The sequence below is a fragment of the Macrosteles quadrilineatus genome, unplaced genomic scaffold (assembly GCF_028750875.1).
Source record: "Macrosteles quadrilineatus isolate MER2022 unplaced genomic scaffold, UCM_ALF_1.0 Scaffold_167__1_contigs__length_229682, whole genome shotgun sequence".
NCBI classification, from domain to species: Eukaryota; Metazoa; Arthropoda; class Insecta; order Hemiptera; family Cicadellidae; genus Macrosteles; species Macrosteles quadrilineatus.
Window position 1 is genome coordinate 138,290 of NW_026542760.1, and position 14,413 is coordinate 152,702.

At 42.2% G+C, this 14,413-nt stretch overlaps 2 long non-coding RNA genes across 2 annotated transcripts; both read left to right on the top strand.

Moving 5' to 3' along the window:
* The first annotated feature begins 4,958 nt into the window (after positions 1 to 4,958).
* Positions 4,959 to 6,973, top strand: LOC128982199 (uncharacterized). The gene is made up of 2 exons (XR_008489544.1): positions 4,959 to 5,101; positions 6,444 to 6,973. It is a non-coding gene; the product is annotated as an uncharacterized LOC128982199 (long non-coding RNA).
* Positions 6,974 to 12,152: 5,179 nt separating this feature from the next.
* LOC128982200 (uncharacterized) lies at positions 12,153 to 14,167 on the top strand. The gene is made up of 2 exons (XR_008489545.1): positions 12,153 to 12,295; positions 13,638 to 14,167. It is a non-coding gene; the product is annotated as an uncharacterized LOC128982200 (long non-coding RNA).
* Positions 14,168 to 14,413: the final 246 nt, after the last annotated feature.

Consider the following 14,413-nt stretch of genomic DNA (forward strand, 5'->3'; position numbering starts at 1 on the left):
ACCACCTGGGATCAGGAACTTCCTTGGATTCAATTTGCTTTCAACACTGCACACCATGAGAGTCACAAGGCGGTCCCTTTCGAGCTGTTGTTGGGCTATCCACCCAATAATCCTTTGGCAAATGTGTGGAAAATTGGCGACCTTCTGCCACCCCCTGGTGCTGCCAATGTCAAGGTAACTTGGCAGGCGGCTAGGAGGAACTTGATCCGAGCTAGGGAATTGGTCCGGAGGAAGCACAATCGAGGTCGGTTGGACAATCCTTTCCAGGTGGGGGATTTGGTTTTCTGTAAGGCTCATCCGGTCAGTTCGGCCATGGACAAGAGAGCCGCTAAGTTGTCTCATCGGTGGTCAGGTCCCCACCGCATCTTGAAGTTCTTGACTCCTGTCTCCGTGCGGCTTGGAAATCCGCAGACTGGAGAAGTTTTCCGGAGGGCTCACATTTCTCATCTGAAGCCTTTCCGGGGAACAATTCCGTAGGTCATCTTTCTTTACTCTTGTGTCTGAGTGGGAAGTGCACTGGGCCAGAGAGCTTGATCACCTCTTCTGTCCCTTGTGCGCTGCTGAAGATTTTTCCCTAGTAAATTTTCCAGCACTGGCCAGTGCAACCCCTGGGGGTGAGTAGTCCCTCCAGTTGAAAGTCTTTTGGCGTTCCCCACTTCAGACACTTGAGTTGATCTGTGGTGTTGAGATCTTCTAGAATTGGGAGAGGTTGTTTTCTTTTTTTTTTTGGAGAGGAAGTCCTCCTTTGGGGGGGGGAGGTTGAGCCGTGACTTGTCCACCAAGCGTCCCACCAATGTCACGCCTCAGTTTTTTTTATAGTGCGAGTACTGGCTTTGCGCCGGAACTCAGTCGGTTTGGGTCGGGCAGCAATCCTGCAACCCAGAGTCAATGTCCGCTTGACGCTTGTGAGTCAGAAGGCGTGCGACTGTCAACCATCTCAGACTTTGTGATTGTTTGCATAAAAAATTGTATCCGTGTAAATCGTTTTTATGCCGTTGTTTTTCATGTTGTTTATTCAACCTTACAACGTTTTGATCCAGTCATGTAGATAAGTGTTTTGCCAGTCGTCAGATGAGTAAGTTGATTGATTATTTTTTTATTTGTTTAGGTTAGAAAGTTTCTGAAATAGTTTTGGCCTTCGGCCACATATTGTGCAGACTTTGAGTGGGTTTTGGCTAGTGAAAAACAAGTATTAAGCACCTTCTGTGCATTGGTATTACTTTTAATTACCAATTACTTGTTTTTCAAGGCGCTAGATCCATTTTTGAGGCTGGAATTGAACAGAGTTTTGTTGGGCTTTTGGCCAAGTTTTGTGTGGTCTGACCACAAGTTTTTCTGGTTGGTTTAGTAGTTTTTGTTGTTGTCAAGTTTTCAAAGCTTTCCCCGAGACTCTAGGCCAGATATTACCCAAGAAAACTCACTTTGAAACTCACTTTTGTGCGGGCTATGGTCCGTTTGTTCTGTGTCCCTGTTAATTTATAATTAGGCCTAAGGCCTAGTTTGTGCTCAATTTTGTTTTGTTATTGTGGCCTACAACTTGTTTAATGTAAATTTTGTCCCTCTGTCCCATGTAATAGTGTTTTTTGTTATTTGTAATGTAGGCCATGTCACTCAGCCTAATTCTTTTTAGTTAAGTAATGGCACCTTCTGGGGGCCAAGCTCGGTCATAATTAGTTAGTTTTAGTGTTCTTACTTGTCCCCTGCAATTTTCATTAAGTTTGGATAATAAATGACCGAGTTATTTAAGTTTTAGTCTAGCGCATTTCTGTTTGCTGAGTGACCGTAGGTAACTGACCCCCTACCTAGCCTCAGGCTAGTTGGTAGGCATGGGTTTGTCTTTTAAAAGCTGCGGGCACCTGTGCCACAGCTTTTAAAAGCAATTTGAGCAAATTTGGTTGGTAATAACCGGAGTTATTACCGGTTTTACCCGAAAATGCACCTCCAGCCAAAGAATTTTTAATATTTTGTGTAAACTGTTTTCTGAAGTATTTATTGTAGTATTTATGTAATTGTTTTGTGTTTGATTAATGTGTTTTACCCTTCTGGACCAGATAATTCATATTTTTTATTGTTAACTCCAATCTTTATAAAATTTTACTGTCAGAATGTGTTGTTAAAGTTTGTAAAATTTAAAAGTCTATTTATTGTTATGTTTTAGAGCTCTATTGAACTGAATTAAATTATTTCTAGTCATTTTATATTTTCTAATTTTAAAGACTGTTTTACAAAGGAAAGCCTATTTAAAAAAATATATATATATATGTATATATTATTTAACAAATTACTTCTTCAATAGTTTTGGTCAGTGAATGAGTGGTGGTTGTACACACTTGTACAACCTTTTACAAACTTGTACACACTTGTACAAAATTCTATATTCTTGTACATACTTGTACATCCTTGTACACACTTGTACAACCTTGTACAAACCTGTACACCCATGTACACACTTGTACAAGCTTGTACACACTTGTGCACCCTTGTACACACTTGTACACCCTTGTACACACTTGTACAACCTTTTACAAACTTGTACACACTTGTACAAACTTGTACATTCTTGTACATACTTGTACACCCTTGTAAACACTTGTACAACCTTGTACAAACCTGTACACCCTTGTACACACTTGTACAAGCTTGTACACACTTGTACAAGCTTGTACACACTTGTACACCCTTGTACAAACTTGTGCACCCTTGTACACTTTTGTACACCCTTGTATACATTTGTACAACCTTGTACAAACTTGTACACAATTGTACAAACTTGTACACACTTGTACAAACTTGTACACCCTTGTACACACTTGTACAACCTTGTACACACTTGTACAACCTTGTACACACATGTACAACCTTGTACACAATTGTACAACCTTGTACAACCTTGTACACACTTGTACAACCTTGTACACACTTGTACAACCTTGTACACACTTGTACAACCTTGTACACACTTGTACACCTTTGTACACACTTGTACAACCTTGTACACACTTGTACAACCTTGTACACACTTGTACAACCTTGTACACACTTGTACAACCTTGTAAAAACTTGTACAACCTTGTACACACTTGTACACCCTTGTACACACTTGTACAAGTTTGTACACACTTGTACAACCTTGTACACACTTGTTCACCCTTGTACACACTTGTACAACCTTTTACAAACTTGTACACACTTGTACAAAATTGTACATTCTTGTACATACTTGTACATCCTTGTACACATTTGTACAACCTTGTACAAACCTGTACACCCTTGTACACACTTGTACAAGCTTGTACACACTTGTACACCCTTGTACAAACTTGTGCACCCTTGTACACTTTTGTACACCCTTGTACACATTTGTACAACCTTGTACAAACTTAAACACACTTGTACAAACATGTACACACTTGAACAACCATGTACACACTTGTACAACCTTGTACACATTTGTACAAGCTTGTACACACTTGTACAAACTTGTACACACTTGTACAACCTTGTACACACTTGTACAACCTTGTACACAATTGTAAAACCTTGTACACACTTGTACAACCTTGTACAAACCTGTACACCCTTGTACACACTTGTACAAGCTTGTACACGATTGTACACTCTTGTACACACTTGTGCAACCTTGTACACACTTGTACAACCTTGAAAACACTTGTACAACCTTGTACAAACCTGTACACCCTTGTACACACTTGTACACCCTTGTACAAACTTGTGCACCCTTGTACACTTTTGTACACCCTTGTATACATTTGTACAACCTTGTACAAACTTGTACACACTTGTACAAACTTGTACACACTTGTACAAACTTGTACACCCTTGTACAAACTTGTACACCCTTGTACACATTGTACAACCCTGTACACACTTGTACAACCTTGTACACAATTGTACAACCTTGTACAACCATGTACACACTTGTACAACCTTGTACACACTTGTACAACCTTGTACACACTTGTACACCTTTGTACACACTTATACAACCTTGTACACACTTGTACAACCTTGTACACACTTGTACAACCTTGTACACACTTGTACAACCTTGTACACACTTGTACAACCTTGTACACACTTGTACAACCTTGTAAAAACTTGTACAAGCTTGTACACGATTGTACACCCTTGAACACACTTGTGCACCCTTGTACACACTTGTACAACCTTGTACACACTTGTACAACCTTGTACACACTTGTACAACCATGTACACACTTGTACAACCTTGTACACACTTGTACAACCTTGTACACACTTGTACAACCTTGTACACACTTGTACAACCTTGTACACACTTGTACAACCTTGTACACACTTGTACAACCTTGTACACACTTGTACAACCTTGTACACACTTGTACAACCTTGTACACACTTGTACAAGCTTGTACACACTTGTACAACCTTGTACACACTTGTGCACCCTTGTACAAACTTGTACTTACTTGTACAACCTTGTACAAACTTGTACACACTTGTACAAACTTTTACATCCTTGTACACATTTGTACACCCTTGTACACACTTGTACAACCTTGTACAAACCTGTACACCCTTGAACACACTTGTACAAGCTTGTACACGATTGTACACCCTTGTACACACTTGTGCACCCTTGTACACACTTGTACACCCTTGTACACACTTGTACAACCTTTTACAAACTTGTACACACTTGTACAAACTTGTACATTCTTGTACATACTTGTACACCCTTGTAAACACTTGTACAAACTTGTACAAACCTGTACACCCTTGTACACACTTGTTGAGCCGTGACTTGTCCACCAAGCGTCCCACCAATGTCACGCCTCAGTGTTTTTGTATAGTGCGAGTGCTGGCCTTGCGCCGGAACTCGTTCAGTTTGGGTCTGGCAGCAGTCCTGCAGACCCCGGGGCATTTTTCCGCTGTCGAGCACATTTTCGCCAGAAGAACAGCGACTGTCATCGTTTCATGTCAAGTTTGGTGTTTGTAATGTTATATTTGCATCGGTTAACATCTAGTCACTTTTTACTGTGCTTCTTACAAACCTAATTCTTTTGACATGTAATTAAACGGTTTGCCAGACGTCAGATGAGTAAGTTGATTGATTATTATTTGATTTGTTTTAGGTTAGAAAGTTTCTTGAATTAGTTTTGGCTTTCAGCCACATGTTGTGCAGACTTTGAGTGGGTTTTGGCTAGTGAAAACCAAGTATTAAGCACCTTCTGTGCATTGGTATTACTTTTAATTACCAATTACTTGCTTTTCAAGGCGCTAGACCCATTTCTGAGCCTGAAATTGAACAGAGTTTTGTTGGGCCTTTGGCCAAGCTTTGTGTGGTCAGACCACAAGTTTTTCTGGTTAGTTTAGTAGTTTTTGTTGTTGCCAAGTTTTCAAAGCTTTCCCCGAGACTCTAGGCCAGATATTACCCAAGAAAACTCACTTTTGTGCGGGCTAGGGTCCGTTTGTTCTGTGTCCCTGTTAACTTTTTATTAGGCCTAAGGCCTAGTTTGTGCTCATATTTTGTATTGTTATTGTGGCCTACAACTTGTTTAATGTAAATTTTGTCCCTCTGTCCCATGTAATAGTGTTTTTTTTGTTGTTTGTAATGTAGGCCATGTCACTCAGCCTAATTCTTTTTAGTTAAGTAATGGCACCTTCTGGGGGCCAAGCTCGGTCATAATTAGTTAGTTTTAGTGTTCTTACTTGTCCCCTGCAATTTTCATTAAGTTTGGTTGATAAATGACCGAGTTATTTAAGTTTTAGCTTAGCGCATTTCTGTTTTCTGAGTGACCGTAGGTAACTGACCCCCTACCTGGCCTCAGGCTAGTTGGTAGGCATGGGTTTGTCTTTTAAAAGCTGCGGGCACTTGTGCCACAACTTTTAAAAGCTTTTTGAGCAAATTTGGTTGGTAATAACCGGAGTTATTACCGGTTTTACCTGAAAATGCACCTCCAGCCAAAGAATTTTTAATATTTTGTGTAAACTGTTTTTTGAAGTATTTATTGTAGTATTTATGTAAATGTTTTATGTTTTATTAATGTGTTTTACCCTTCTGGACCAGATAATTCATATCTTTTATTGTCAACTTCAATTTTTATGAAAAATGTCTGTAAGAATGTGTTGTTAAAGTTTGTAAAATTTAAAAGTCTATTTATTGTTATGTTTTAGAGCTTTATTGAACTGAATTAAATTATTTCTAGTCATTTTACTTTTTCTAATTTTAAAGACTGTTTTACAAAGGAAAGCCTATATAAAAAAATTTATATATATATATTATTTAACAAATTACTTCTTCAATAGTTTTGGTCAGTGAATGAGTGGTGCAGAAATTGTTTTTGAATTTATTGCTTGAAAACCTGGATAGGCCTAACACTGCAGTCATATGAAGCCTAAGAAATGAACTTTTATTAGTTAGGCCTGGAATCTGTTCAAAGGGTCCCAGATGAGAGGCTTCATTCTGCTGCTTCCGGAGAGGGTCGCCCGGGGAGACACTACAACTTCTCCTTCTTCGGGCTGCCCGTCACCCTGCTTCTGGGACCAGTAGAACACTACGCCTTCTACCACCACCGCCTACCACCAGGAAGGACAATGACTATGATGTGCAAAAGGAAACCGCAAGTTTTATGTTTAGGCATGAATATTTAAAAGGACTGTTATTTAAAGGGTCCCCAAAATAATTCATCTTCGGTTATTTATGTGTCATAGTCATCGTTATTTTTTAATTGTTATTTATTTAATTGTTATTTATTTAATTGTTAATTCATTCAAGGTTTATATTGCAGTTACCATCCTTAAATTATTAGTTAGGCCTAACTTTTTCACAGTTAAGTTACCATTTGTAATCTGGAAGGGTAAATTTTTTGAGAAAAGTGTTATTTAAAATTGATAAATTCTTTGGATGGGGAAATGATCGTTGTTTGATGTTATTTGTAGATTTTGAAAATATATAGGCTTTTGTTCACAATTCTTGGTTTTGCTTTGATGTTCACCCACGGCCTTTCACTTTTGTTAGGGTTGTGGGGCGACCACTCGCACTGTCACTATGGGGGGCATGCTTCCTTTAGTTGTTCGTCTGGGGGCGGTGCGAGGGGTCGGCTCAGATGGTAGCAGAGCGTGGTTTTTTGGTTGCGTCCTGGGTGCCTTGTCGTGAAACTTCGGTTTCACGACTTGGATACTTAGAGATCCGATCACTGTCCACGTTCTGATTTGTTTTGAAGGGCCGTGGATGGATTGATTTTTGGGTGATGCTGGTCTGGCAGTCTTAGGAATTTTTTGAAGAAATGTTGTCGTGGTGGGGTAAGCACACTGTTGTAGTTTCTATTAGGAGCTCGCCCTTGGCCGAGTCACCGGGTGGAATCTGGTTAATTACTTGCATCCTTTGGGAGCAAGAGTGTCTAAAGCATGGCCAAACCCAAAATTGAAACTGTGTGTGTGTGTGTTTACCTCATCACACAAATGTTAGGTGTTGTTGTTTAGTGTATGTATGTTGTGTGTATGTCGTGAGTGTAAGGTCCGTGTTTTTGATTTGGTGGCTAAGGCGGTGTGTATGGGCAGGTTCTTCTGTTTGGGACCTCATCTGACTGTAGGCATTTCAGTCCAGAGCCTTTAGTTAGTTAAGTTTGTGAATTGTTTGTTGTTAAAAATTTTTTTGTGTGTGTTTTGAAGGTAGGTCGACTGACTGAGAGCAAAATGGGTTTGTTTGCTCCACTGCCCAATCCCATTGCTGGGGTTTTGAGCGACATTCGCCCGGTTGATGGTTTAGAGGTGGAACCTTTGTTAGAGTTTTTGGGAAAGGTGTTGCACCTGAAGGAGTTCCCAGGCATGGAGGACTCAGTAGTGTTGGAACTGCTGGTTCCACTCTGCCTGAGACCTCTTGGTGACAAATTGTTAGATTGTTTGAAACGGGGAGTAAATTTTGACAATTTTCACAGTGAAGTGCTTGAGCTCTTTGTCCCCTTCAGGGTCATGGAGAGATTGAAGGTTGAGAGAGTGTTTCGACCTCAAAAGTTTGATGAAACTCTCAGTCAGTATGTGGGTGACATTTGTGGCGTGTGGCGTGTCCTACGGCTGGGCATCCCTGAAAACCAACTGGTGGACATTGTCTTGCAGGGGTTGAAGCCTGAGGAGCGGTCCAGACTGATTTTTGCTCCGAAGCCTTCTTCTTTTGCAGACCTGGATAGGCTGGTCATCCTTTCACGGAGCGTTCAAGACGCTGATTTTCAGAGGGAGCATGTTCCGGGGCATCTTCCCCAGACTGTTCCCCATCCCGTTGTAGCTTCCGTGGGTCAAGGTCCTGAAACACCGCAGAGACAGAGGCATCCTATTGTTTGCTTTGGTTGTGGTCAACCAGGTCACATGAGACGAGAGTGTCGTCAGAGTGTAGTTCTTGGGACTTTGTCCAAAAACCTGAGTAACTCACAAGGGGAAAGTTTGCCTAAACCGCCCTGTGAGAAAGCTGTTTTGGAGAAAGTCAGTAAGACTTTGGTTTCTGTGAGTACTGTCCCTTCTGGGAGTGCTGGTTTTGGGGAGCCTCTGTCGCGGGGTATGAGGGAGCTTGCATGCATGGGAGTGAGAGCGGCGCGCTCAACTTGCCCACGACTCAACATCTTCTTAGGTAAAACGGTGCAGAAGGCCCTTGTGGATTCTGGGTCAGCCCGTTGTCTCATTTCCCTTTCCCTGTTTGAAAATCTAAAATCTTCTGGGCTAATCAAGCAAGTTGAGCGAAGTACCCACATCTGCTGGACTGCATCGAAATCCCCACTTCCCATCATCTATGAAGCCCGTTTGAAGTTCAAAATTGAACATTTTTCTTGGGTGTGGAGTTTTTGGGTAGCCAAGGACCTTTGCATTCCTGTCATTTTGGGAGCGGATTTCATCAAGCATTGTGGCCTGATTTTGGATTTAGGCAGAGGCCAGTGCTTCTTTCGTTTCGCAAGACGGGTGCTCATTCCTTTTGCGGATGAAATTGTGGATGGTGCAGCTGTGGTCGAGCCTGAGACACCCAGCAAACCAAAAGTTGATCCATTAGGGCATCTGACTCCTGGTGAGGCTGAAGCTATCAGAACATTGTGTTCTCGTTTTCCTGAGGTGCTAACGCCAAAGCTTGGAGTCACCAATCTTTTGGAGTACGAAATCCGTTTGACTGACACCCGTCCAGTTCGTTCTCATCCTTACAAACTTGCTCCACCCAAGATGGAAACACTCCGTGGAATCATCAATGAGCTTCTTGAAAATGGGGTAATTGAGCCTTCTCGCTCAAGTTACGCAAGTCCAGCTTTTCTAGTTCCAAAGCCAAATGGCAAGTCTCGAATGGTTCTAGATTATCGCAAGTTGAATGCTCAGATTGAAATTGACTCTGTCCCTCTCCCTGATTTGCACTCTGCGTTCGATTGGTTCGGTAAGGCCAAGTATTTTTCCGTCTTTGATTTGAACCAGGCTTACCATCAGATTCCCTTGAAACCTGAATCTCGACCTCTCACTGCCTTCTGCGTTCCGTGGAACTTGTACCAGTTCACACGTGTTCCCATGGGCCTAGCTGTGGGGGCCCAGACCCTCACCAGACTTCTGGACTCCATCTTCCATGACGTCAAGTTCAAATTCGTGTTCAACTATCTTGACGATCTTTTGGTGTACAGTGAGAGCTTTGAAGACCATCTGGTTCATCTTGAGGAAGTCATGAATAGGTTGCTTAGGGCTGGCCTTACCGTAAATCCCGAGAAAGTTAGTTTTGCTCAGGCTGAGATTTCTTTCCTAGGTCATCTAGTATCTTCACGAGGTGTCTGTATCGATCCGGCTAGAACCCAGGCTATCAGGGAGTTTCCTCCTCCCCGAGATGTCAAAGGCATTGCCCGTTTCATCGGCATGGTGGGTTTCTACCGGCGCTTCATCCCCAATGTGGCTGAGTTGGCGGCTCCTCTCAATGAGCTTCGGAAGAAGGGCGCCAAGTTTGTTTGGGGTGAAGCACAACAGATGTCTTTTGATCTTCTGAAAGAAGCTATCATGCAACCTCCAGTTTTGGCGATGCCAGATTTCAGTCGAAAGTTTGTTTTGCAAACCGATGCTTCCTCCGTCGCTATTGCGGCTGTGTTGTCTCAAGAGGTAGATGGTGTTAGGCAGCCAATTGCGTATGCCTCACGCACTTTGAACCCATGCGAAAAGAAAAGCTCTTCTGTGTATGAGTTAGAGTGTTTGGCTGTCGTGTTTGGAGTGAATAAGTTCAGACGTTTTTTGGAACACAAAGAGTTTTTGCTGGAAACCGACAACCAAGCGCTCTCGTGGCTCCTTGCACATCCTCGCCAGCTTGGGAAAATTGGTCGTTGGGTGGTCCAAATATCTTCCCTCAAATTCCAAGTGCAACATGTTCGAGGCACGCAGAATGTGATTGCTGACACTTTATCCAGGATGTACCATTCACCTGACGACCAACCTTCTGATCAGGAGGAGCACACAGGGTGTGCCGTGCTCCTGGAGTTTCCCCTCGCCTTTTCTGAGTTCATCCCACATCAGCTAAAAGATCCCGAGCTGGCTAAGATCATTGGTGAGCTTCAAAATGGGGGAGCCCACCCCCCATATTTTCTGTCCCAGGGTGCTCTTTGTTGTCGAGACCGACAGCGAGGTAAACCCAAGGTTGTGCTGCCTAGTCTTCTTGTACCCATGGTCTTTGCGTACTTTCACTCTTCCCCTGTGGGTGGGCACTTAGGGATTCACAAGACCATTGCGAAGGTTAGGGACATGTTCATCTGGAAGGGTATGGACAGGGACATTGCGGCACGAGTGCGTTCTTGTCAAACATGCTCGCTAAGCAAGCCTGCTCAGAATACCAAGTATGGGTTGTTGTCATCTGAGGTGGCAGAGAGACCTTTGGAGAAGGTTTTCATAGACTATGTAGGGCCTCTCCCACGTAGCAAGTCAGGAAACAAATTCTTGCTTGTTTGTGTGGATGCCTTCTCCAAGTTTTGTTGGCTTTTTCCTTTGAGGAACGCCACTGCACAGCTCACCGTGCAGGCACTTCGTACCCATTTGTTTCAACACTTTGGAATTCCCGCCACCATTGTTTCCGACAACGGAACTCAGTTCGTTTCTCACCTCTTCAAAAGAATGTGCTTTGGGCACGGTATCCGCCATGTGACCACTTCTCCTTACTATCCACAGCCTTCCCATGCTGAGAGGTTCAACAGAAATCTTCGATCCGCTCTCATAGCTTTTCATGCTGACAAGCAGACCACCTGGGATCAGGAACTTCCTTGGATTCAATTTGCTTTCAACACAGCACACCATGAGAGTCACAAGGCGGTCCCTTTCGAGCTGTTGTTGGGCTATCCACCCAATAATCCTTTGGCAAATGTGTGGAAAATTGGCGACCTTCTGCCACCCCCTGGTGCTGCCAATGTCAAGGCAACTTGGCAGGCGGCTAGGAGGAACTTGATCCGAGCTAGGGAATTGGTCCGGAGGAAGCACAATCGAGGTCGGTTGGACAATCCTTTCCAGGTGGGGGATTTGGTTTTTTGTAAGGCTCATCCGGTCAGTTCGGCCGTGGACAAGAGAGCCGCTAAGTTGTCTCATCGGTGGTCAGGTCCCCACCGCATCTTGAAGTTCTTGACTCCTGTCTCCGTGCGGCTGGGAGATCCGCAGACTGGAGAAGTTTTCCGGAGGGCTCACATTTCTCATCTGAAGCCTTTCCGGGGAACAATTCCGTAGGTCATCTTTCTTTACTCTTGTGTCTGAGTGGGAAGTGCACTGGGCCAGAGAGCTTGATCACCTCTTCTGTCCCTTGTGCGCTGCTGAAGATTTTTCCCTAGTAAATTTTCCAGCACTGGCCAGTGCAAACCCTGGGGGTGAGTAGTCCCTCCAGTTGAAAGACTTTTGGCGTTCCCCACTTCAGACGCTTGAGTTGATCTGTGGTGTTGAGATCTTCTAGAATTGGGAGAGGTTGTTTTTCTTTTTTTTTGGAGAGGAAGTCCTCCTTTGGGGGGGGAGGTTGAGCCGTGACTTGTCCACCAAGCGTCCCACCAATGTCACGCCTCAGTGTTTTTGTATAGTGCGAGTGCTGGCCTTGCGCCGGAACTCGTTCAGTTTGGGTCTGGCAGCAGTCCTGCAGACCCCGGGGCATTTTTCCGCTGTCGAGCACATTTTCGCCAGAAGAACAGCGACTGTCATCGTTTCATGTCAAGTTTGGTGTTTGTAATGTTATATTTGCATCGGTTAACATCTAGTCACTTTTTACTGTGCTTCTTACAAACCTAATTCTTTTGACATGTAATTAAACGGTTTGCCAGACGTCAGATGAGTAAGTTGATTGATTATTATTTGATTTGTTTTAGGTTAGAAAGTTTCTTGAATTAGTTTTGGCTTTCAGCCACATGTTGTGCAGACTTTGAGTGGGTTTTGGCTAGTGAAAACCAAGTATTAAGCACCTTCTGTGCATTGGTATTACTTTTAATTACCAATTACTTGCTTTTCAAGGCGCTAGACCCATTTCTGAGCCTGAAATTGAACAGAGTTTTGTTGGGCCTTTGGCCAAGCTTTGTGTGGTCAGACCACAAGTTTTTCTGGTTAGTTTAGTAGTTTTTGTTGTTGCCAAGTTTTCAAAGCTTTCCCCGAGACTCTAGGCCAGATATTACCCAAGAAAACTCACTTTTGTGCGGGCTAGGGTCCGTTTGTTCTGTGTCCCTGTTAACTTTTTATTAGGCCTAAGGCCTAGTTTGTGCTCATATTTTGTATTGTTATTGTGGCCTACAACTTGTTTAATGTAAATTTTGTCCCTCTGTCCCATGTAATAGTGTTTTTTTTGTTGTTTGTAATGTAGGCCATGTCACTCAGCCTAATTCTTTTTAGTTAAGTAATGGCACCTTCTGGGGGCCAAGCTCGGTCATAATTAGTTAGTTTTAGTGTTCTTACTTGTCCCCTGCAATTTTCATTAAGTTTGGTTGATAAATGACCGAGTTATTTAAGTTTTAGCTTAGCGCATTTCTGTTTTCTGAGTGACCGTAGGTAACTGACCCCCTACCTGGCCTCAGGCTAGTTGGTAGGCATGGGTTTGTCTTTTAAAAGCTGCGGGCACTTGTGCCACAACTTTTAAAAGCTTTTTGAGCAAATTTGGTTGGTAATAACCGGAGTTATTACCGGTTTTACCTGAAAATGCACCTCCAGCCAAAGAATTTTTAATATTTTGTGTAAACTGTTTTTTGAAGTATTTATTGTAGTATTTATGTAAATGTTTTATGTTTTATTAATGTGTTTTACCCTTCTGGACCAGATAATTCATATCTTTTATTGTCAACTTCAATTTTTATGAAAAATGTCTGTAAGAATGTGTTGTTAAAGTTTGTAAAATTTAAAAGTCTATTTATTGTTATGTTTTAGAGCTTTATTGAACTGAATTAAATTATTTCTAGTCATTTTACTTTTTCTAATTTTAAAGACTGTTTTACAAAGGAAAGCCTATATAAAAAAATTTATATATATATATTATTTAACAAATTACTTCTTCAATAGTTTTGGTCAGTGAATGAGTGGTGCAGAAATTGTTTTTGAATTTATTGCTTGAAAACCTGGATAGGCCTAACACTGCAGTCATATGAAGCCTAAGAAATGAACTTTTATTAGTTAGGCCTGGAATCTGTTCAAAGGGTCCCAGATGAGAGGCTTCATTCTGCTGCTTCCGGAGAGGGTCGCCCGGGGAGACACTACAACTTCTCCTTCTTCGGGCTGCCCGTCACCCTGCTTCTGGGACCAGTAGAACACTACGCCTTCTACCACCACCGCCTACCACCAGGAAGGACAATGACTATGATGTGCAAAAGGAAACCGCAAGTTTTATGTTTAGGCATGAATATTTAAAAGGACTGTTATTTAAAGGGTCCCCAAAATAATTCATCTTCGGTTATTTATGTGTCATAGTCATCGTTATTTTTTAATTGTTATTTATTTAATTGTTATTTATTTAATTGTTAATTCATTCAAGGTTTATATTGCAGTTACCATCCTTAAATTATTAGTTAGGCCTAACTTTTTCACAGTTAAGTTACCATTTGTAATCTGGAAGGGTAAATTTTTTGAGAAAAGTGTTATTTAAAATTGATAAATTCTTTGGATGGGGAAATGATCGTTGTTTGATGTTATTTGTAGATTTTGAAAATATATAGGCTTTTGTTCACAATTCTTGGTTTTGCTTTGATGTTCACCCACGGCCTTTCACTTTTGTTAGGGTTGTGGGGCGACCACTCGCACTGTCACTATGGGGGGCATGCTTCCTTTAGTTGTTCGTCTGGGGGCGGTGCGAGGGGTCGGCTCATTGTACAAGCTTGTACACACTTGTACAAGCTTGTACACACTTGTACACCCTTGTACAAACTTGTGCACCCTTGTTTACTTTTGTACACCCTTGTATACATTTGTACAACCT